At 50.1% G+C, this 22757-nt stretch overlaps 1 long non-coding RNA gene across 2 annotated transcripts; it reads left to right on the forward strand.

Moving 5' to 3' along the window:
- Positions 1-312: 312 nt before the first annotated feature.
- LOC133753207 (uncharacterized) lies at positions 313-22390 on the forward strand. Of its 2 annotated transcripts, none has more exons than XR_009865033.1 (3): positions 313-369; positions 698-846; positions 21600-22390. It is a non-coding gene; the product is annotated as an uncharacterized LOC133753207 (long non-coding RNA). The 2 variants fall into 2 exon arrangements; XR_009865032.1 differs by having other exon boundaries at positions 698-836.
- Positions 22391-22757: the final 367 nt, after the last annotated feature.

Consider the following 22757-nt stretch of genomic DNA (forward strand, 5'->3'; position numbering starts at 1 on the left):
CTCTCTGAATCTCTCTGTCCCCTTTCTCTCTCCGCCTCTCTGTCTCCATGTCTCTGTCGCTCTCGGGTCCATGCTGTCTCTGTCGCTGTCTCGGGCTCTCTCACGCGCGTTCTTTCTCCGGAGCAGCTCCCGCCGTGCAGACACCAGCGCGCCGCCGCCTCCAGTGCGCGGCGAACGCAGGGCGGCGCGGGGCAAGGGAGGGTTAAGACCACCGAGACGAGCCCTCCGCCACCCGCCTAGAGAGGCCGCACCGTGCAGAGGCGTCTGCGGGTCTTCCTTGCGTCAGAGGGGTGCGACGCCCGAGAGGAGCGGGGCGTTCGGCTGGAAGCAGGAGGGCGGGGACGGTGGGCTCCTGTGCAGGACCCGTAGGTGCGTTGCTGCGGCCCGCGGCGTCCGCCCGGGCTGCACGGAGGGAAGGCGGTGAGGTCGCCGCTCTCGGCCGCGCAGGGCACGCGGCAGCCGCCGGCGGCTGTCCCGGGAGCCTGGTGTGTGGACGCGCGGATGCTTCCTGAGGTCGAGGGAAGAGATTCCGGGCAGGGGAGGTGACTTGGGGGGGGGGGGGGAGGGGGCCCGTGGGAGCTGGGCTGAGATTGGAGGAGGCCGCCTTCTGCGCGACGGGCTGGATAGGTCCGGTCTAGACCGTGCACGGGAGGGCCCCTGCCTGCTCCTTGCTTATGTACTAATTGCTTATGCACAGGTGCCATTAGCATCGCGGGAAGGATGAAAACCCAGCGGTGAAGCAATTGAATCTATCCAGGCTGCAGGAATAGGGACAGCGCTTCCGATCTGGAGAGCTGTGTCTGCGCGGGCTGGCTTTGCTTTTTTAATTTCCAGAGGTAGGAAAAGGTACGATGGACACAGTTATTGGGGAGGGTCGGTAATCGGCAATCGGCAGTGGTCTCAGCTGAACTTCGTAGTTACCCGAGGATACACTTCCAGCCTAAGTGAATCGGTGGTGAGACAGAAGAGGGTGGGAGGCTCCTTCGTCCCCGAGGTTTGTGGAGTCGTGAGTTGGGTGGGCAGCCAGGCTTGTCTGAATTCCCGTGAGGGAGGCTGGTCCTTTGTGCCCAGCCGTTTCCCACAGCAGGAGAGGGTGCAGAGACGTTTCTACCGTGGCTCATTTCAGCTGTCAGGCACTCAGTTCAACATCCTCGACAAGATTCCAGTGAGCAAGACGTCTCTGACGCCTGTCCACGCAGAGCCATGGGTCGGAGAGCACTTTCCTCTCTCCCTGGAGGGAACCGAGGCCGGAACAGCACTTTGCAGATTTCAGGAGGCAGCGTTCTCAGAGCTACACGAAGGAGGCGCAGGAGGCGCAGCGATTTAATTATCCCAGGGAGCCAGTCGTCCTCCTCCTTTGACAGCTGAGATAAGGGAGCCGCAGAGAAGTCAGGTGGTCTGCCTAGGGGAATAAGTGGTGGAGCCTTGATTCCAGTCCCAGCGTGGGAGGCTTCCTCTCTCTGTTGCACAGGATTGGCGGCCCATTTCCAGATCGGGAGGCTGGCTCCATCCTGTCTGCTCTCCCTCAGGCCTCTTGAGCCAACTGACAAGGCCACAGACAGATTGCTCTCACGGAGTCCTAGACAACTTTGGGGCACTGGTGATGCCCTCCGAGAAGACAGCGTGACAGACCCTGGGTGCCCAAGGCCGACCCCATACCCTGAGCGGCGGGTGGAGCTCCAGGAGGAAGATGGGTGTAAAGCAGGAGGGCTTTCCCTGAGACCACCTGAAGGGCCATCCTACTACACCTGTGTGTTTTTAGAAGAGTGACTTATGTATTGATTCAGTCATTTATTGGAAAGTTTGGGGAGAGCGCGGGAGAGATCTTCCACCCACCATTTCACTCTCCAAATGGCTACAAATATCAAGGCTGGGCCAGGGCAGAGCCGGGACCCAGGAACTCCATCCTGGTGTCCCACGTTAGTCACCAGGGCCCAAGCCCTAGCGCCATCCTCTACTGCTCTCTCAGGTGGGTTTAGCAGGAAGCTGGATTGCATGGGGAGCAGTGGGACCCTGAACTGGCTGCTGGCTTCCCCATGCAAAGCTTAACCCCTGCATCACAACGCAGGCCCATTGCATTTCAGGAATCGTGGATTACTTTGCATTTGCTTGTTTGTCACTTCCCTGTTTAGCAGTGGCAATGCATACCCTCTGGTAAACATACTCAAAGCAGATATGTTGTAAAAGCAAGGCGGTATATGGAAAAGTAGAGATTCCCATATTACCGGGGATGTGCCTGATCAAACCCGGCACCATTCTCCTTTGTAAAAAGAGAACATTCTCCTGGACTAAACGAGTGAAACAGATTAGTCATGTTTCCCTGTCATCCTCAGTCTGTTATTACAGGTGAGGATTTGGGACAGAGAGGTGTAGCTCCCCAATGTCACTCCGGGAAGACGTGTGTAAGTCTCACAGCCGTTAACGCTTAGCCTGTCGCAATCTGAATCCCTCCAGCCTCCCTGTGCACGCCGGCCCTTACTCCATGTGGGCTGCCTGCATGAAGGCACCACCTTCTACCTAGCTGCTTGGGCCAGCGATGTATAGCCATCAGGGTTGCTGACTCTCTCCCCTTTCCCACCCCCAGTCTGGTCAGTCCACCTCTGAAGTTTTTTTAAGCAAGGTATCTACATGCTTTCCATCACCACAGGGAGCCCCCAAATTCTGTCCCCCTCATCTCTCTCCTTCACCACCACCACCATTTCCTCCTTGGCTGATCTTCCTGCTGGCCATCTTGAGTGCTTCCCACACATTCATTCATTCTCTCTCTCTGTCTTAAAGATTTATTTGAAAGTCAGAGTTACACACAGAGAGAAGGAGAGGCAGAGATAGAGAGAGGTCTTCCATCTGCTGTTTCACTCCCCAATTGGCCGCAATGGCCAGAGCTGCGCTGATTCAGCCAGGAACCTGGAGTTTCTTTTGGGTCTCCCATGCAGGTGCAGGGGCCCAAGGACTTGGGCCATCTTCTGCTTTCCCAGGCCATAGCAGAGAGTTGAATCTGAAGTGGAACAGCCAGAGCTCGACCCAGTGCTCATATGGTATGCCGGCACTGCAGGGGGCGGGTTTACCCGCTTCACCACAGCGCACCCCATGCGCCCCCATTCCCTATTCTGGTGTTGTCTGAGGAATGTTTCCAGTCTCTGGGTGTTGTCATCCCTGCTGGGACTGCAGGGTCTGCCTGCTGCTCACACCAAAGAGTGCAGCCCCCTAGACTGGGTACACCTGGCCCTGAGTACCCCAGCCTGCTCAACTGTAGCAGGGCTGGCGTCCTTTTGCACCCTCACTCTGTCTTCTTTGTCCTTTTGCACCCTCACTCTGTCTTCTGGGCAGACCAAATGACTTCCTGTTCATCCAACAACCTCAGCTCACCCTTTGTTTCTGTCTGATTTCTGCAACCTGCCACGTGCATTTCTGTTTATCTGCAGTGCTCTTCTTCTGCCCTCTGCCCGTCTCGTCTGCCAGATCCCTGTGTACCTTCAGCTTCACACTGTGTTTAGAACAGTGTCCATTTTACCTGGGGAGTACTTCGATCAAAAGGCACACTTTACAGGTTTGATATTTCTTACTGAGTTACACATGATGCACATTAAATACAGAGTCTCCAGGTACATTGTGCAGTGTAATTTGACAGGGTTTCTTTTTTTTTAATTTTTAGAATTTATTTTTATTTTTTAAATTTTTTTAAATTTATAAATTTTTTAATTTTTGACAGGCAGAGTGGACAATGAGAGAGCGAGAGAGAGGTCTTCATTTACCGTTGGTTCACCCTCCAATGGCCGCTGCGGTCGGTGTGCTGCAGCCGGCGCACCACATTGATCTGAAGCCAGGAGCCAGGTGCTTCTCCTGGGGTCCCATGTGGGTGAAGGGCCCAAGGACTTGGGCCATCCTCCACTGCCTTCCCAGGCCACACCAGAGAGCTGGACTGGAAGAGGAGCGACCAGGACAGAATCCGGCGCCCCAACCGGGACTAGAACCCAGTGTGCCGGCGCTGCGGGCAGAGGATTAGGCTATTGAGCCATGGTGCTGGCTATTGTTTTGTTTTGTTTTGACAGGCAGAGTTAGAGAGAGAGACAGAGAGAAAGGTCTTCCCTCCGTTGGTTCACTCCCCAAATGGCTGTTTCTGCCGGCATGCTGCAGCTAGCACGCTGTGCTGATCCAAAGCCATGAGCTTCTTCTGGGTCTCTTACGTGAGTGCAGGGGCCCAAGGACTTGGGCCATCTTCTACTGCTTTCCCGTCCCATACAGTGAGCTAGTTCGGAAGTGGAGCAGCTGGGACAAGAACCAGCACCCATATGAGATACTGGCACTGCAGCTGAAGACTTATCCTACTGCACCACAGCACTGCCCCATGTTATGCATTTTTTTTTTGACAGGCAGTTAGAGAGGGACACAGAGAAAAAGGTCTTCCTTTTTCCGTTGGTTCACCCCCCAAGTGGCCGCTACAGCCAGTGCACTGTGCCGATCCGAAGCCAGGAGCCAGGTGCTTCCTCCTGGTCTCCCATGTGGGTGCAGGGCCCAAGGACTTGGGCCATCCTCCACTGCCTTTCCGGTCCACAGCAGAGAGCTGGACTGGAAGAGGAGCAACTGAGACAGAATCTGGCACCCCAACTGGCACTAGAACCTGGGTTGCTGATGCCGCAGGTGGAGGATTAGCCAAGTGAGCCGTGGCGCTGGCCTCCTTTTTTTTTTTTTTTAAATGAATTAATTGATTTGAAGGAGTTACATAGAGGGAGGGACAGAATGGGAGAGATCTTCCACCCACTGGTTGATTCCCCAGGTGGCTGGAATGAATGGCAGGGGATGAGCCAGGCTGAAGGCAGGAGCTAGGAGCTTCATCCGGGTCTCCCACATGGGTAGCAGGGAGATATCCAAATACTTGGGGGCATCCTCCGTTGCTTTTCCCAGGGCATCAGGGGGCTGAATCGGAAGTCAAAGCCAGGACACCATCTGACACCCATAAGGGATGCAGGCATCAGGCGGCAGCTTTACCTGGCTATGCCACAGTGCTGGCCGCTTGCCAAGGTTTGCTGGTGAAGGCTTACTTTGAGAGAATAGGACACATGACAGTACCTGGGAAGTGACAGATCAGTTTGCTTGACTGGAGTAAACATTTCACTGTGTGTGTAGATAACAAAATGTATTGTACACCTTGTGTTGATACAGTAAAATTAATAAATAACAAAGGCACCAGTCTAAATGACAGTGTAGGTCTCCCCTTAATTCTTTGGGAACCTCATTGAACCGAGGGTGAATCAACGGTAAAGGAAGACCTTTCTCTCTCTCACTGTCCACTCTGCCTGTTAATATGGAGTTTGTATTGGTTCCACAGTGTTGGTTTTCTTTTTTTCATTTAAATTTGTTTTTATTGTTTTTGAATATATTTATTTTTTAAATTTATTTTTAAGGAATACAAATTTCATAAGTACGACTTCAGGAATATAGTGATTCTTCCCACCATACCCGTCCTTCCACCCACACTGCCACCCCTCCTCCTCTTCCCTCTCCCCTTGCCAGTCCCATTCTCCATTAAGATTCATTTTCAATTAACTTTGTATGCAGAAGACCAACTCTATACTACGTAAAGATTTCAATCGTTTGCGCACACACAGATTGAGAACTAGTTTTACAATTAACTCTCAATACAACTCATTAGTGACAGAGGTCCTACGTGAGAAGCTAGTGCACAGTGACTTTTTTTTTTAAGATTTTTATTTATTTATTTGAAAGAGTTACACAGAGAAGGAGAGGCAGAGAGAGAGAGAGAGAGAGAGAGAGAGAGAGAGAGAGGTCTTCCATGTAAAGAGAATGAAAAAGTACTGTTAAAAGTAGAAGGAAAATGTTTAACTCAAGGACAAGAAGTAAACAAGATAAGAAGTTAAGTCTGTACAACCTTGGGTGAACATAGAGGCTGTTTGGGGAGTAGAGGGCGCCCTGTGTTCTTCCAATGTTCTAATCAAATTTGTGGGAATATGGCCCTGGCCAGGCCAGTTCACAGACAATTTTAAAAACATTTGCCTCTGGCCGATTGGCTAGCACTGCTAAGGTTAAGGTCAGGTAAGGCATTACATAGGGAAAGGATATAAAAGTAAGGAGCAAAACAAATGAAGGTGGTACTGATGGCTTCCTGAATGCTGCATGCGTTTCCTGTGATGCTTTATTCCGGTGCTGTGGATGTAAGTTTCTACCAGACAGGAGTCTTTGTAAATAAATCTTATCTTTCTACTTGCATGGGTATGTGGATGTTTATTCGTGAATCGAGCCTCTAATATTGAAGTCTGTGCACAGCTCTTGGCCTTATCACTGTCTGGTCAAAACATTCCATCTGCTGGTTCACTGCCCCATTGGCTGCAATGGCCAGAGCTACGGCGATCTGAAGCCAGGAACCAGGAGCTTCCTGAGGGTCTGCCATGTGGGTGCAGGAGCCCAAGGACTTGGGCCGTCTTCTGCTTTCCCAGGCCATAGCAGAGACGTCAATTGGAAGTGGGGTGGCCGGCACTAGAACCAGCACCCATATGGGATGCTGGCACTGCAGGTGGCAGCTTTACCTGCTATGGCACAGCACCGGCCTCTCCTGTTGTTAATTTAACAAGTAACACTCTTATGTATGATGTCAGTGATCACCCAAGGCTTTTGACATGAGCTGCCTAGGCTATGGAAGCCTTTTGAATCCACAAACTCTGTAAGTATTTAGACAAGACCATAAACAAAGTGAAAGTTCTCTGTTCCCTTCAGAGAAAAGTACCTCCTTCTTTGATGGTGGCCGCAGTTTTGATACTGTGACAGGATGCAGGCTGAGGACCTCATGGTGAGGAGGGCTCCGTAGAAGCATGGCAAGAGATCATTCTGTGCCCTCAGTGACCCTGTAAATGAAAGATAGGAAGGACGCCAGTCCCACCAGCACAGCCCCAACCTCCAGCCTGGCTCAAGGGTACACAGTAGACGCCCAGGGGCCCTGCCTTGCTTCCCCCCATGCTGAAGTGTCCCCTAACATGCAGCACGGTGTGAATATCCCCTAAGGGAGCCTGACCATGGAGGTTATAGTGTGTACCACACGCGGACCATTGGTATTTCCAGAAGACCTGGAAAGGCAAACATCTAGCCTGTTTGTACAGACGAGGAAGCAGCCAGAAAAGCGGTTAGGTCATTAGAGTAATCAGTTTAAGTTAATAACTGATGATAAAATAGGATGAAGTGTCAAAGGGATCACATAAATAAGACCAAATCTCTGGTAATAATAATTGCTAGAATTAAAAAGGAGCGAACGATCTAACATGGGGGTGGGATACACAGCAGAGTCAGAATGGCAAATGCTCTAAATAGCATTCTGGCCTCAGAATCAGCCCTTAAGGCATTGGGATCTGGCTAAAACGGCCATGAGAGCCTTTCAGGCATGGAAAGCCAAGACACTGTGGCAAAGAAATGACCTAAATGGAAGATCTCTGTGAGATCCTGGTGGAAAGAAGGGGCTATCAAAGAAGGAGGTACCTTTCTCTGAAGGGAGGAGAGAACTTCCACTTTGATTATGGCCTGTTCTAAATAATGTTGGACTCAAGAGGCTTCCATAGCCTTGGCAGCTCATGACAAGAGCCTCGGGTGATCACGCACATCATAAATAAGTGTGTCAGTTGTTAACAAGAGGACTCACTGTGCACTTGCTCCCTATGTGGGACGTCTTTGCTTAATGAGCTGTACTAAGAGAATTATCGGTAAAACTTGTCTTCAAACGGTACTTTATACTTTGTGTGTCTGTGTTGGTACAAATTGTTGAAATCTTTATTTAGTATAGGGTTGGTCTTCTGTATAGGAAGATAATTAAAAATGGATCTTAAGTCTGGGATGGGAGAGGGAGTCGGAGGTGGGATGGTTTGGGGGTGGAAGGTGGGTAAGGGGGGAAGAACCGCTATAATCCAAAAGTTGTACTTATGAAATTTATATTTGTTAAATAAAAGCTTTATACAAAAAAAGCCATGAAGGTTGTAGTGTGTACCACACATGGACAGTTATTTCCAAAAGACCCAGAGAGGCAAGCATGTAGTCTGCTTCTAGAGACGAGGAAACGGCCAGAAAAGCAGTTAGGTCACTGCTGCAGATGCAGGCAAGTGTGGATCTGGAATCACCCCAGGCTGTGCCTCCTTCCCGCAGACCTCATTCCACTCACGGTGGGACACTTTGCTTAAGTGACCCTTGCAGAGATACAGATACTGTCCCATGATTGCAGCACCATGTCCACCTGTGAAAGTCTGGCTCCCAGTGGCCAAGGCCGCCCTGAAGAGTTCTGAGACACTCTGTGAAGGCTCGCCTTGCCTCAGGGCTCACGGCTGAGCAGGATTTCAGGGTCTAGGGCTCCCCTGTGGGAGACACTTTGCCCTGGTAGGGACCTTGGAATCCAGCCCAGTCCCAGGGCACATCTCCTTTGTCCTTCCAAGAGGTGGTAGGATTTGGAGGCCATCAGACGCAGAGGGTGTTTTAGGGGCTGCACAGTGACCAGACCCCCAGGCTGGTTTGGTGGCCAATGGACTGAGAAAAGGAGATGTGGCTGTTGTGTGTTGACCGCACTGTTCTACAACTCTCTTGCAGAACACTGTGGGTAAGAAAGTGCCAGTTTCCTACGCCTCTCTGCCCTGGGAAGTCTGTCTCACTGCACCCACCCCTCAGGTGAGGAGGGGTCAGGTGCCCTCCTCTGTTCCCAGGCACCTAGATTAACCCCTGCCATTGCTCTCCCCACACCACGTCTGTGTGGGGCTCACCTGCCCACAGCGGTGCCCCCTAGGTAGAGACTTGCTGCCAGTCAGCACTTAGCATGCGTTTCCTGTGAGCGAGGGACTTTGAGCTTGGAGTCCTGGCCAGTAGCCGGCATCTCTTTGTGTAGCCCTTATCTCTGCAGTAGGATGACACAGGAGGATCCACTTAACAAGGACATCAGGATATTCAGAATGTCTCCTTCGGATGTGGGAGGTGGACTCGTTTCATCCCATCTCTGATTCCAGGACTCGTCATCAGTGAGGCTACCGAATTCTTTAGATGCACATTGGGCAATGCACTTGGCTGAGGCCTGGCCTCGCAGTGCAGCTGCTCTGGTCAGTTACAGAGAGTTTCCCAGGAGGTCAGCATGCAGGGCAGTGGTAGGCCCCACGAGACCTTCAGTGGGGCCGGCTGGGTGAATCCAGGGTGCTGTCTGAGCAGGGTGTGTGTGGTGTGGCTACAGCACAGATGTCCACTGAGACAAGGGGCATGATCCCACAGATGGGCGCTTGCGTCCAGTCCCGCTGAGCTTGGCCAGCCTTGTCCATTGTCCTCCTCGCTCTCTGAGCCCACCCTGCTGTTGTCTGATTCTCCCTGGAGGTCTGAGCCCCACATAGCTGTGCGTGTGGCCGCTCTGAGGCAACAGGCGCCCCTTCCGTGCAGCACACGGTCTTGGGCCCCTGGCTGCCCAGGTGAGCCGTCTATACGTTGTCAACGTGTGTCCATCTGGCAGGCTTGCCTCGGTGTTTCCCAGCTGCTCCCTGGGTCCTGAATGTGCTGAAATATGTTGACCCTGGATATCTGCTCAGCTCCCTCCTCTGCAAAGTGTGCCTTTCCCTGTGCTTCCTAGGCTGGTCACTTCATTTCACTTTTTACCCTGCAGCTCACGTGGGTCCTCCCAGGTTGCTGATCTGTGACTGTGACTCCTGTATCTTTTGTTTCCAGCAGATGCCCTTAGGGTCCAGCCCAGGAGGCAGTTTCTGTGTTAAGCAGATGGTTTGCAGAGCCCACCTGCCCTTCCCCTCAGTGCCTGCAAGAACCCTGGCAGGGAATCTGTGCATTTGGCCTTGATGAGCCCAGGTGCCTGCAGAGAGGCAAGCAAGGAGGAGAGGGGTCTGTTGCCGGAGGGCAGGGGTCTTTCCCCACTAGGTCCACACCCTGGCCTGGGGCTTTGCTCTCCTACAAGATGGAGCCCTCAGTGCTGGCTGCAGTGATTGCCAACCACAGGGAATTTCCAAGAATTTGGATTTATTCTGTTTTTTTTTTTTTAATTTTTAATTTATTTATTTGAAAGGTAGAGTTACAGACAGTGAGAGGGAGAGACAGTGAGAAATGTCTTCTGTCCACTGGTTCACTCCCCAAATGGATGCAATGGTCGGAGCTACGCTGATCCAAAGCCAGGAGCCAGGAGCTTCCTCCTGGTCTCCCATGCGGGTGTAGGAACCCAAGCACTTGGGCCATCTTCCACTGCTTTCTCGGGCCACAGCAGAGAGCTGGATTGGAAGAGGAGAAGATGGGACTAGAACTGGCGCCCCTATGTGATGCCTGCACCTCAGGTGGAGGATTAACCTATGCGCCACGGTGCCGGCCCCTATTTTCTGTTTTGTCTCTGCTTTGGCCCTCAGCTTCCTTCTCAACATGTGCAGTAGAAGCCAGGTTGTGGGGGTTCCTGAATAAGAGAAGACTAGTGGGTGATGAATTGGGTCGGGCCAGTGTCAGCATGTGCAGCCTCATATTTTTTGTTTCTTACTCCCCCTTTTCAGCCTTTTCTTGGTGTCATGAACAGGGGGAAGGTTCACTCCAGCGTCAGCTGACAGCTCCTGACGTGCTCAGTGCCCCCTGCCTGACCCTCCACTGTGGGTGACCCCGTATCTGCTGTTCAGGAGAGACTGTGTGTGCTATATTGTGGGGGCTGCCGGGACTCAGCATCGAAACACCTCCATGCCCTCTGAGAGGTCCTCTGTGGCCTTACAGAATTAGAGGGAGTGTCAGGAGGTGAAAGCGGCACCCTCACGTTTGCCCCTTGCCTTGAGACTCCCTGTGCCCTGGCCTGTGAGGTGAGCAGTCCTCCCAGTCTTCACCACACCCAGGAACTGATGCGGGGCATCCACAGCGAGCAGGGCTCAGAGGGGAAGGGGAGTATGTGCACAGATGACTTGCCCACGAGAAGGACATTTGTCCGGCACTGGTCAAAGTCACAGAGCACTGGACACAGACTCCCAGGCCCTCAGGGACCTCACACTGTGGGCCTCCAAACCCCAACTACCCCGGCTTCTCTCCCAACCCACATACCACCTAGGAGAGAGCAGGTGAGATCTCAGCAAGGGGTGGAACGGAAACAACTCAGAGAGCTCAGTGGTGAGGCAGAGACAGGAAGCATCTGAGAGCCCAGGTCCTACGGTGCAGCCCACCTGCGTTTTAGGGACTTCACTACCTTGGTGGAGAAACCCAGTAGCTCACCCACATCACACCTTGGGTGCACTAGTGTGCAAAATCCTGGAGCGCCAGCCTGGGCTGCAGACACGTGAACAGCTGAGAGGCCGGGGACAGTGAGACCTCGTCCATGACCTTGTGTGCAAGGGACTTGGAAGAGATTGGCCCGTGTGGTAGCCAGTTCCACACAGCCCAAATCTTCAACCCGCGATGGTGTCAACCCCTCAGTTCCTGCCATGCGCACTTTAAAGCAAGTCAGAGAAGTCACAGGTGCCAGCACTCCAGCCAGTCAGCCACCTCCCATCCTGTGTTCCAGAAACCTCTGTGACCTCCAGGTGTGGGACAACAGAAGCCCTAGGGGCTCCAGTACGTCACATTGTCCATGCTGCCCCTCAGCAGAGCTCAAAGCCAATTCCTGAGGTACGGGGAGATCTGCCCAGATCTTCCACTCGAGATTCGGCACCCAGCGCAGATCAGAAAGCTCACAGACTCTTGGAGAGAGACCCCTCATCTGCCCAGAGCCCTGTGACCCACTGGCCACAAGCTCCCCACAGATCAGACCTCATGTCCTGGATGCAGATCCTGCAAGAGCTTAGGGACCTTGCAGCCTGACATTGCTCGGAGCTCCAGTGTCAGTGCTGTAGGCCCCATGAAGTCTTCATGACCTGGGCACCTGTCAGGTGGAGCCATGCTGACGGATTCCCCTGCCTGGTGAGCCACCCGAGGAAGCAGTCATCTGGGGAGTCAGGATGAAACGAGAGATGGGGACAGGGGGAGGGGGTTGAGAATCGGGGAGCCCATGCTGGTCATTTTCTTTATCCCTTGTGCCCGGCCCCCGTCAGAACCCTCCTCCTGGCGCCTGAGCAGCTGCTGCTCCCCCCCCCCCCCCAGGGGCAGGCAGCCCCCGAATCTGCCATCTGAGCCCATTTCTGGGCAGTGACTGCTGCACTGGGCCTGGGAGGATAGCTTCTCGTCCTGAACCTGTGCCAGCCTCTTCCCACCAAAGTAGGGACCCGTTGAGGTTTGGAGGGCTTGTGGGATCCCCCACCTGAGGCCTGTGCTGCTGTTGTACCGATTCCTGCTGCATGGGGAGGTGGATTGTGTGCTGCTCAGCCCGGGAGCCACTGGGACCAGGCCTCCTGCAGCTCCCGGGCCCGCGGGACCCACTTCTACTTGCCCTGGACGGCACTGCTTTGCTTCCCGAGCATGTGGAATCTGGAGGCGTGCAGCCAGCTGGTTTCCTTCTGTCCTCCTCCACCCTGAACACTGGGACCCCTGCAGATGCTTTGTCAGAGGCAGGGAGAGGGAGAGGCGGGGCAGCTGTTGGCACGGCTGTGATGGGCTCCACGACAAGGCACAGGCCTCACTGAAGATGCCACATTGCCGTTGCCCCACTCACCCCGACCCTCAGCCTCCCTGTGTCCAGGCAGCAGGCCTGGCCCCTTTCTCTCAATGCCGAATTCGGTTGTAAAAGGAATGGGGATGTCAGGTCTCTATACTTGCTGGAGGGCTTTGTCCAAACGGCGGAGCACAGATCTCTGTTTCCCTGTGTTGCCCACCAGAAGGCCAGCACTGCGTCATGGCTATTTTCTGTTGGGCACCACAGCTGCAAGGCACGGCCTCTGGGCACAGAGGTGAATGTGTGCCTATCTGGTGGCCTCTTCCTGCTGGGGAGCACACACACTGGCCCATCTCTGATCCCCTGTGCATCTGCTGTCCCCCAGGACTATGGGAATCCAGTCTCTCCTCTCAAGTACCTGCACAGCTCTGAACACAGGTTTTTTTCTTTTTTTTTTTTTTTAAAAGATTTTATTTTTTAGAGAGAGAGTGTTACAGACAGAGGGAGAGACAGAAAGGTCTTTCATACGCTGGTTCACTCTCCAAATGGGCCCAGTTGCTGTAGCTTGGCTGATCCAAAGCCAGGAGCCAGGAGTTTCTTCTGGGGCTTGCAGACTGGTGATTGGGCCCAAGCACTTGGGCCGTGTTCTCCTGCTTTCCCAGGCTATAGTAGAGAGCTGGATCGGAAGAGGAGCAGCTGGCACTTGAACTGGTGCTCATATGGGATGCCTGTGCCGCAGGTGGAGGCTTTGCCCACTTCACCACATTGCTGGCCGCTGTCAGGGCTTACTGACTTGGGAAACCGCCTCCCTCGACTTGCCTACCCCCACCCAAACATCTGCCCCTGCCCATTGCCTTAGTCCCATCATGGAAGTGCTTTCTTCTGTTTGTCGAGGAACTTGCTGCCTCCTTTTTGGAACCTGGGCTGCACAAGGGTGTAAGGCCTCTGACTGCGCATCTGGGACCCGCAGTTCTGCTGGTGGACAAATGCCAGAAACTAAGCGGTTTTCTCAGTGTGGCTATGAAATGTTACATTTATTTGAAAGGGGAAGTTACAAAGAGTGAGAGAGAGAAACAGATGTCTTCACTCCCCAAATGCCTGCAACAGCCTGGGCTGGGCCAAGGTGAAGCCAGGAGCCTTGAACTCCATCCGGGTCTCCCACGTGGTTGCAGGGGTCCAAGTACTTGGGCCATCTGCTGCTGCCTTCCCAGGTACCGTTAGCAGGGAGCTGGATCAGAGGTGGAGCCACCGGGACTTGAACTGGCAATCATATGGGATGCCAGCACTGTAGGCAGCGGCTTAGCCGGCCCCTCTCATGAGCATTTTACTCAATGAGAACTGATGGAGAGGCCTGAAGACAATGTAGAGCAGTGCTAAGATGTATCCTAAAGAATTGTTTTTTAAAGATTTTTTTTTATTTACTTGAAAGGCAGTTACAGAGAGAGGTAGAGACAGAGAGAGAGGTCTTCCTTCTGCTGGTTCACTCCCCCAGATGGCTGAAACGACCCGTGCTGGTGCGCCCGCTCCCGGCCAGGCTGAATCCCGGATCCCGGGGCCTCCCCTGGGTCTCCCATGTGGATGCAGGGAGCTCAAGCATTTGAGCCATCCTCCACTGCTTTCCCAGGCCACAATAGAGAGCTGGATGGGAAGTGGAGCAGCCGGGATTTGAACCGGTGCCCATATGGGATGCTGATGCTGCAGGCTGGGGTTTCAACCCACCATAGCAGGAGACCCCAACAAATGTTTACATTTGCAAGGAGCTATGTTACTGCAACAGCAGGAAGAACCTACTTTGGAGTGTGGGTAAATGCGTATTATTTCCCAGGGAGTGCTGGAGGACAAAATGAGAGGTTATGTGTTATTATTATTATTATCCTTTTGAACACCCTCTATCCTTGAAACAGAATGGAGGGACCCAGCCTTACCACCACAGAGCTTTCCTCCGTGACATGCTCTTACTGGGGAGTACTGTGTCTCCCCTCATCTCTTGGCAATCATTGACCTGATTTCTATCTCTATGGATTTGTACATTCTGTTCATTTTATATAAATAACAGTCATACAGTATGTTCTTTTTGTCTGGCTCTTTTCACTTAACATAATATATTCAGGATTCCTCCATGTTGCAGCATCTGTCGGTGCTTTATCATTATGGTTTATGATATTCTATTACATGGAATTTGGTTTATATAATATTGTTGTAAGCCATGTTTCGTTTATGTATTATTGGTTAATGGACTTTTTTTTTTTGACAGGCAGAGTTAGACAGTGAGAGAGAGAGAGAGAGAGAGAGAGAGAGAGAGAGAAGTGTTCCTTTTTCCGTTGGTTCACCCCCCAAGTGGCCGCTACGGCCAGTACGTTGCGGCCTGTGCGCTGCTCTGATCTGAAGCCAGGAGCCAGGTGCTTCCTCCTGGTCTCCCATGTGGGTGCAGGGCCCAAGCACTTGGGCCATCCTCCACTGCCTTCCTGGGCCATAGCAGAGAGCTGGACTGGAAGAGGAGCAACCGGGACAGAATCTGGTGCCCCAACCGGGACTAGAACCTGGGGTGCCAGTGCCGCAGGTGGAGGATTAGCCAAGTGAGCCGTGGTGCTGGCCCAGTTAATGGACATTTACATTGTTTTTTATTTCTTTGAGTATTATGAGTAATGCTGGTATGAACAGTTATGAAATCCTGTACAGGTTTTGATGTGTGCTTATGTTTTCTGTTCTCTTTGATACACCGTATCACCCCTCTTAACCATAGGTTATATGTTCAACGACTTCCAGTGGATGTCCGTTACTGTTATAACTGATCCATATGTATGTACATACATGCATATTATACATTTTAACATAAACATGACAGAGTATACAATTAACAGTAACAACTGAAAATAGAGTAATAATAATCAAGTGCATTGAAAATTTATGAACTATTTACTTCAGAAATTTTTCAGTTAGTTTTTTTGGACCACTATTGACCTTGGGTGACTGAAACCACTGAACGTGACATTGTGTATAAAGGTGGACCAGTCTGTTCCTAGGAGTGGAAATATCTTTGTCTTTTTACTTTACTTTTAACTTTTTGAGGAAGTATCAATGTTTTCCATTGTAACTTTACCATTTTGCATTCCTATCAGGATTGCATCAGATTCCAATTACTCCAAATTCTCAACATTTTTTTTTTTGCTTTTTTTTTCTGACAGGCAGAGTGGATAGTGAGAGAGAGAGAGAGAGACAGAGAGAAAGGTCTTCCTTTTTGCCGTTGGTTCACCCTCCAATGGCCGCCACAGCCAGCACACCGCGCTGATCTGAAGCCAGGAGCCAGGTGCTTCTCCTGGTCTCCCATGTGGGTGCAGGGCCCAAGCACTTGGGCCATCCTCCACTGCCTTCCTGGGCCATAGCAGAGAGCTGGCCTGGAAGAGGGGCAACCGGGACAGAATCCAGCACCCCAACCGGGACTAGAACCCGGTGTGCCGGCGCCACAAGGCGGAGGATTAGCCTGTTGAGCCACGTTGCCGGCCAACATTTTTATTTTTAAATCATACCCATTCTAGTGGATGTGAAGTGATGATTTATCATGATTTCAATTTTAATTTTGCGAATTACTGATACTTTTTGACATTCATTCATATAATTATTGTCATTTGTGATTCTTTTGTATAGTTGCTAATACCCTAATATTGATTCTTTTCCCTACTAACAGAAGCCTGATTTTTTCAAAGATTTATTTATTTATTTGAAAGACAGAGTCACAGAAAGAGAGAGAGAGTGAGGGATGGAGGGAGGGAGGGAGGGAGGGAGAGAGGGAGAGAGAGAGAGAGAATGAATGAATGAATGAATGAATCTTGCATCCACTGGTTCACTTTCCAAATGGCTGAAATAGCTGGAGCTGACCTGATCCAAATCCAGGAGCTAGGAGATTCTTTTAGGTTTCTCACATGGGTACAAGCCCCCAAGCACTTGGGCTGTCTTCTGCTGCCTTCCCAGGCACATTAGCAAGGAGCTTGTTTGAAAGTGGAGCATCTGGGAGTCGAAGCAGTGCACATGTGGAATGCTGATGTTACAGGTGCCACAGCACCATCCTCTGTATTACTTCTTTACAGAAATGTCTACTCAAATGCTTTACCTGTGTGTATGTGTGTTTGTTTCTATGGTAGCAAGAACATTTACCATAAAATCTACTTTCTTTTTTAAAATTTTACTTTTATTTTTACTATTATTTTTTTTGACAGGCAGAGTGAACAGTGAGAGAGAGAGAGACAGAGAGAAAGGTCTTCCTTTTCTGTTGGTTCACCCCCCAATGGCCACTGCGGCCGGCGCGCTGCAGCCAGCGCACCGTGCTGATCTGAAGCCAGGAGCCAGGTGCTTCTGGTCTCCCATGGAGTGCAGGGCCCAAGCACTTGGGCCATCCTCCTCTGCACTCCCGGGCCACAGCAGAGAGCTGGACTGGAAGAGGAGCAACTGGGACAGAATCTGGCGCCCCAACTGGGACTAGAACCCAGTGTGCCGGTGCCGCAGGTGGAGGATTAGCCTAGTGAGCCGCAGCGCCGGCCAAAATCTATTTTCTTAAGAAATCTCAGTCCATTTTTTATTTTATTTTATTTTTTTTTGCTGTGCAATTTCATGGCTGGCATTGTGGCTCAGCAGGTTAAGCTGCTGCTTGTGACACTGGCATTCCCATATGAGCACTGATTCAACTTCTGGATGCAGTGGAAGATTACCCAAGTCTTTGTGCCCCTGCCACCTACATGGAAGAACCAAAGGAAGCTCCTGGCTCCTGGCTTCTGCTTGTTCCAGCCCCAGCCAATTTTGCCATTTGGGGAGTGAACCAGTGGATGGAAGATTTCTTTCTCTCTCTCTGTCTCCCTCCTCCATCCCTCTCTTTGTAACTCTGCCTGTCAAATAAATAAATATAATAAATCTTTAAATAATAAATTAAAAATGTTATTTTAAGACACCAATATAATGAAAAGACACATAATAGAAGAAAATATTTGCAAGTCAGAGGTTTGGAACCATCACACCTTGTTGGTGGGATTGCAAATTGATCATTTGACTTTGGAAAAGAGTTTGGTATCTTTTAAAATAAGCATATATACTTACAAAATGACCAACAATCCTGCTCATAGACAATTATACCCAAGAGAAATGAAAATATGTGCTCCTGTGAAGGTTGCTTCTCAAATGGTTCATAACAGCTTCCTTTTATAACCGCCAAACCTGGAAACAACCCAGATGTCCAACAATTTCTGAAAGGGTAACAAACTGAGGTCCATCCTTGCAAAGCAGTTCTACTCAGTGATGAAAAGGAACAAACCGGCCAGCGCCGCAGCTCACTAGGCTAATCCTCCACCTGCGGCGCCGGCACCCTGGGTTCTAGTCCTGGTCAGGGCGCAGGATTCTGTCCAGGTTGCTCCTCTTCCAGTTCAGCTCTCTGCTGTGGCCCGGGAGTGCAGTGGAGGATGGCCAAAGTCCTTGGGCCCTGCACCCACATGGGAGACCAGGAGAAGCACCTGGCTCCTGGCTTCGGATCAGTGCGGTGTGCCGGCCGCAGCACGCTGGCCGCAGTGGCCATTGGGGGGGTGAACCAACAGAAAAGGGAGACCTTTCTCTCTGTCTCTCTCTCTCTCACTGTCCACTCGTCCTGTCAAAAAAAGTCTTTTAAAAAAGAAAAGGAACAGACCACTGACATAAGTAACAACATAATTGCATCTCAAAAGCAGTATGCCACCTGCAAGAAGCCAGACAAAATACTACACACTATACTTTTTAGATGCAAACGGTATTCTGGAATCTTAAAATTATAGGGTCAGAAAGCATATTTTTCAAGGGTGTCAATTAATTCAAAAGGGCCAGGTCAACATTTTTAAATGACATAAATTTTCCTATCTTTTTTTAAATCAATTTGTCAAAACTTATCAAAGCATTTACTTAGAAAGATTGACTTATTGAAGGATGTACTTTTCTCTGAAGGGAGGAGAGAGCTTCTGTTTTACTTATGGCCTTGTCAAGCCAGTGGATCCAAAAGGCATCCATAGCTGAGGCAGCTCATGTCAAGAACATTAGGTTACCACTGATGTCATACATAAGAGTGTTATTTGTTAAGTAAACAACAAGAGTCAGTGTGCACTAACTTCTCATGCTGAACCTCTGTCCCCAAAGAGTTATATCGTGAGACTTAATAGTAATACTTGTTCTCAAGAATCACCTCCATTTACTATGTCTCATAAGTTAAAGTTATATCTAAGAGCTCACAAGAGATGCACCCTCCTTGGGTTCTTCTTTAAAGACAATTTTCTAAAAGGAAAGAAAGAGGAGGAAGGAAGGGAAAAGAGGAAGTGGGAAAAAAAAGTGAAATCACCTTCAAGTAGCAATAACATAGAACAGCCCTTGTCTAGACTGTTGAGGAACAGTTCTCTTAGTTTTTTATTGTATTCTTTTTTTTTTTTTTTTTGGTTTATTTTTCTTTCTTGGACTAAGCAGGAGAAGGAGGAGTAAGGGGGGAGTGGATGGGAGGGCGAGTGTGGTGGGAAGAATTACTATGTTCCTAATGTATTTATGAGATACATACAAAAAAAGATTGATGTATTGCTTGTAAATTTAATAAATATGACTTTTATTGAAAAAAAGGATAAGGAATCTTTAAGGGAAATATGAGGGAACTTAAAAAATTCATGAAATTAAGGAGAAAAAATACATTTATTTTGGTGCAAAAAGTTTGAAATCAATGCATCATTTTTTCATAATATGCATTTTCCACATCATTTTTGAAGATCCCTGATGGTATTCAAAAGAAAAAGAACGAACCATTGATACACAGAACATTTTGGATGAAATTCAAGGGCACCAACTCTTGGGGGAAGATACCAGTCTCAAAAGATTACAGGCTGTCCTACTCCCTTTGAATCGTATCGTTGAAAAGACAAAAATGGTGTCTGGCACTGTGGTGCAGTGGGTTAACGCACTGGCCTAAAGCGCCGGCATCCCATATGGGCACCGGTTCTAGTCCCGGCTGCTCCTCTTCTGATCCAGCTCTTTGCTGTGGCATGGGATAGCAGTAGAAGAGGGCCTAAGTCCTTGGGCCCCTGCACCCACGTGGGAGACCTGGAAGAAGCTCCTGGCTCCTGACTTCGGATCGGCGCAACTGCAGCCATTGAGGCCATCTGGGGAGTGAACCTGGGGATGGAAGACCTTTCTCTCTGTTTCTATCTCTCTCTGTCTTTCAAATAAATAAAATAAATCTTTTAAAAAAAAGACAAGACAAAAATGCAGTGAGGAGAATGGATCTGTGGTTTCTGGGGCTTAGGAGTAGAGGAAGGAAGTGACTATACAAGAGGACACAAAGAACCTAGGGAATTCTTTGGGGGGTGACAAAAAGTTCTATATCTCGATTGTGGTGTTGTACAAATCTGTATGTGTGTTAAAATTCATAGGGCTACACATCAAATGTCAGTTTTACTGTAAAATGCAAGCAATTGAAAGAATTTCCCATAAAGATGGTTGGAATCTTTTTGTGAAACTGTTTTAGCACAGGTGTTTCTATGTCTAAACACTACTTTTATTTGCTTTTGAGTCTCATAAAAAAAAGTATTCAGCAAATCTTCTTTGACTTAACATTATATCTATTTGTGATTTTGTTCACCCCCTCACAAGTTGTGCAGTAATTCATGGTGTGGATCTGACACAATTTATTTATGCATGTTCTTACTGGTGCCTAATAAGTAGCTTGTTTCCAGTTTTTTTTTTTTTTTTTTGACAGGCAGAGTTAGACAGTGAGAGAGAGAGAGAGACAGAGAGAAAGGTCTTCTTTTCCATTGGTACACCCCCTAAATGGCTGCTATGGCCGGCGCGCTGCACCGATTCGAAGCCAGGAGCCTGGGGGTTCTTCCTGGTTTCCCAGGTGGGTACAGGTGCCCAAGCACTTGGGCCATCCTTCACTGCCTTCCTGGGCCACAGCAGAGAGCTGGCCTGGAAGAGGAGCAACTGGGACAGAATCCGGCACCCCAACCGGGACTAGAACCCGGGGTGCCGGCGCTGCAAGGCGGAGGATTAGCCTAGTGAGCCACGGCGCCGGCTAATCCTATTTGTAATAGTTAAAACTACCTAACCATTCAGTAGGGGAATGACTGAGTCACAGTGGTGATAATAAATCATGACCTGCTGTGCAAGTCATCTTGTGGGACAAATCATGCAAGTGTTAACCTGGGGACCTTTGTGGTGATGGTGTGTGGCTCTGTGACTGCGTGTGGGTTGCAGTAACCACTAGGGCAATGTGCTCACGGAGCTCATCTCTGCCTTCCCTTTGGGCAGAAATGAGGATAAACAGTAAGGAGCTGCTGAGATCTGCGGCCACCAAAGAGCACGCCAGAGATGACCTGTCCTGGCCCTTGGGCCCATGGTTCCCATCAAGCCTCATGGCTTCCCCCTGCCTGAATACCCTGAGTGCTTCCAGGAAGGCTTGCTCTGGTCATGCCTGAGATGGCCCAAGTTAGTCCTTTCTCCTACCAACTCTGAGTCTTGTCTCCTTTTGGTCAAATCTGCTTATCTATTATATCAGTTCCCCCTCTGCTCAGGAGTGCCCTCTGCATGCTAGGAGTGTAATTATGCTCCTTGTGCAGGTGAGGAAACTGAGGCCCATTGGGGTCCAGGAGTAGGGGCCACAGCTGTACAGCAGCTCAGTGAGCAGATATTGGGAGGCATTCCCCTCTCCATGCTGCCCACCCCCTCAATCAATGGAGATTTCCTACTGTCTCCTCCTCAGATGGGCCTTCCTGACCTTGGTCTCCCCCAGCCCAGCAGGCCTGGTGCACTGCTGATCCCAACCAGGAGTTCTAGATCCAGCATTCAGGCTCTGAGCATTCAGCAGACTGGGTGCAGGGAAGCCAGGATCTGGCTGGGTGGAAGGGTTGGTAACCTTTTCCTAAACCCTAGGCTTTGCTGGGACTGTCCCCAGTTCCTTCAGGATCTAGGCCTGTGTCTTCAGGACCAGCCAAACTGCACTGGGGTCCTGGCTGCAGAGCCAATGCATCTTGTGAGCAATAGGCCTGTAAAGCAAACTGAAAGTGAGAAAAATGGCTAAAATATGAGAACCTTCCTTTAACTGCAGACATGAGCTCCTTGTGGAAGGAAGAAGAGGAGGAAGAGGAAGTCTGCAGAAGACTCAGAACAGCACTAAGCCCCTGTGCCCTTCAGGAGGAAGGGGCAGAAGGCTGCCCTCACCTGGCCACACTTCAGTTCACAGCTCAAGCACCCAGAGGCCTGTGATCTCACCAGGAGTGAATATTTAAGCCAATGTGCATTCTGTGTCTTCTCTGAGGTCTTCTAGGTCTTGAAGATGAGACGCCACCTGCTGGGAAATGTGGGTATCCCTGTAACATGGACAATTCATGACTGATGTGTGCCTGGTGGAGTGCAGACCTCACCATGGGACCACAGTCTTCGATCATCCTTCCCTGAATGAAAGGGAAACACCAATATGACTTAGTAGAAAGCTCAAGTTTGGACCTGGCCTGGTCTTACCCAGGACCATAGACAACCGGAATGGGAATTGAATGAGTTATAAGAAGGGGCAGCTGTCACCACAGCTGGGCTGAGGGCTGAGGGCAAAGAGCAGGGGCCTCTGTGAAATTAACATGCTGGGCCTTATAACAAGGAGAAGGCGGAGGAGGAGGGAGAAGATGATGGTGAAAGCCCCTGCAGAGGACATGCTCAAGGCTGATGAGGACACAGAGGGCTCCTGTAAACTGGTGATGAATAGAATTTGCACCTGAGGTGCTGGCTTTGTGAGAAGTCTGATTCATGTACAGTGATCAGCCAGTGTCTGGCATAGAATCCTGGCAAGTAAAGGCTGTCAGAACTGTTATGAATAGTTGTGTTAGAGTTCTCCACGAAACAAAACAGGAGTATATGTTTTATATATATATATATATATATATATATATATATATATATATATATATGAGGGAATTGATTAAGGGAATTGGCTCATGTGATTATGGGGTCTGAGAAGGTTCATAATCTGCAAGTCTAGCTGTCTACAAGCTGGAAAACTAGGGAAACCAGTGTTATGATTCAATCTGAGTCCAAGGGCTTGAGAACCAAGGGGAACCAATTGTGTAAGCGCCCGTGCTTAAAAGCCCAAGGACCTAGAGTTCTCATGTCCAAGGTCAGAAGAAGATTGGTGTCCCAGCTCCAGCGGAGACAGTGAATGTGCCTTTCTTATGTCTTTTTGTTCTATCTGGGCCCACAAGTAATCAGATGGTGC

Source organism: Lepus europaeus, chromosome X (genome assembly GCF_033115175.1).
Source record: "Lepus europaeus isolate LE1 chromosome X, mLepTim1.pri, whole genome shotgun sequence".
NCBI classification, from domain to species: Eukaryota; Metazoa; Chordata; class Mammalia; order Lagomorpha; family Leporidae; genus Lepus; species Lepus europaeus.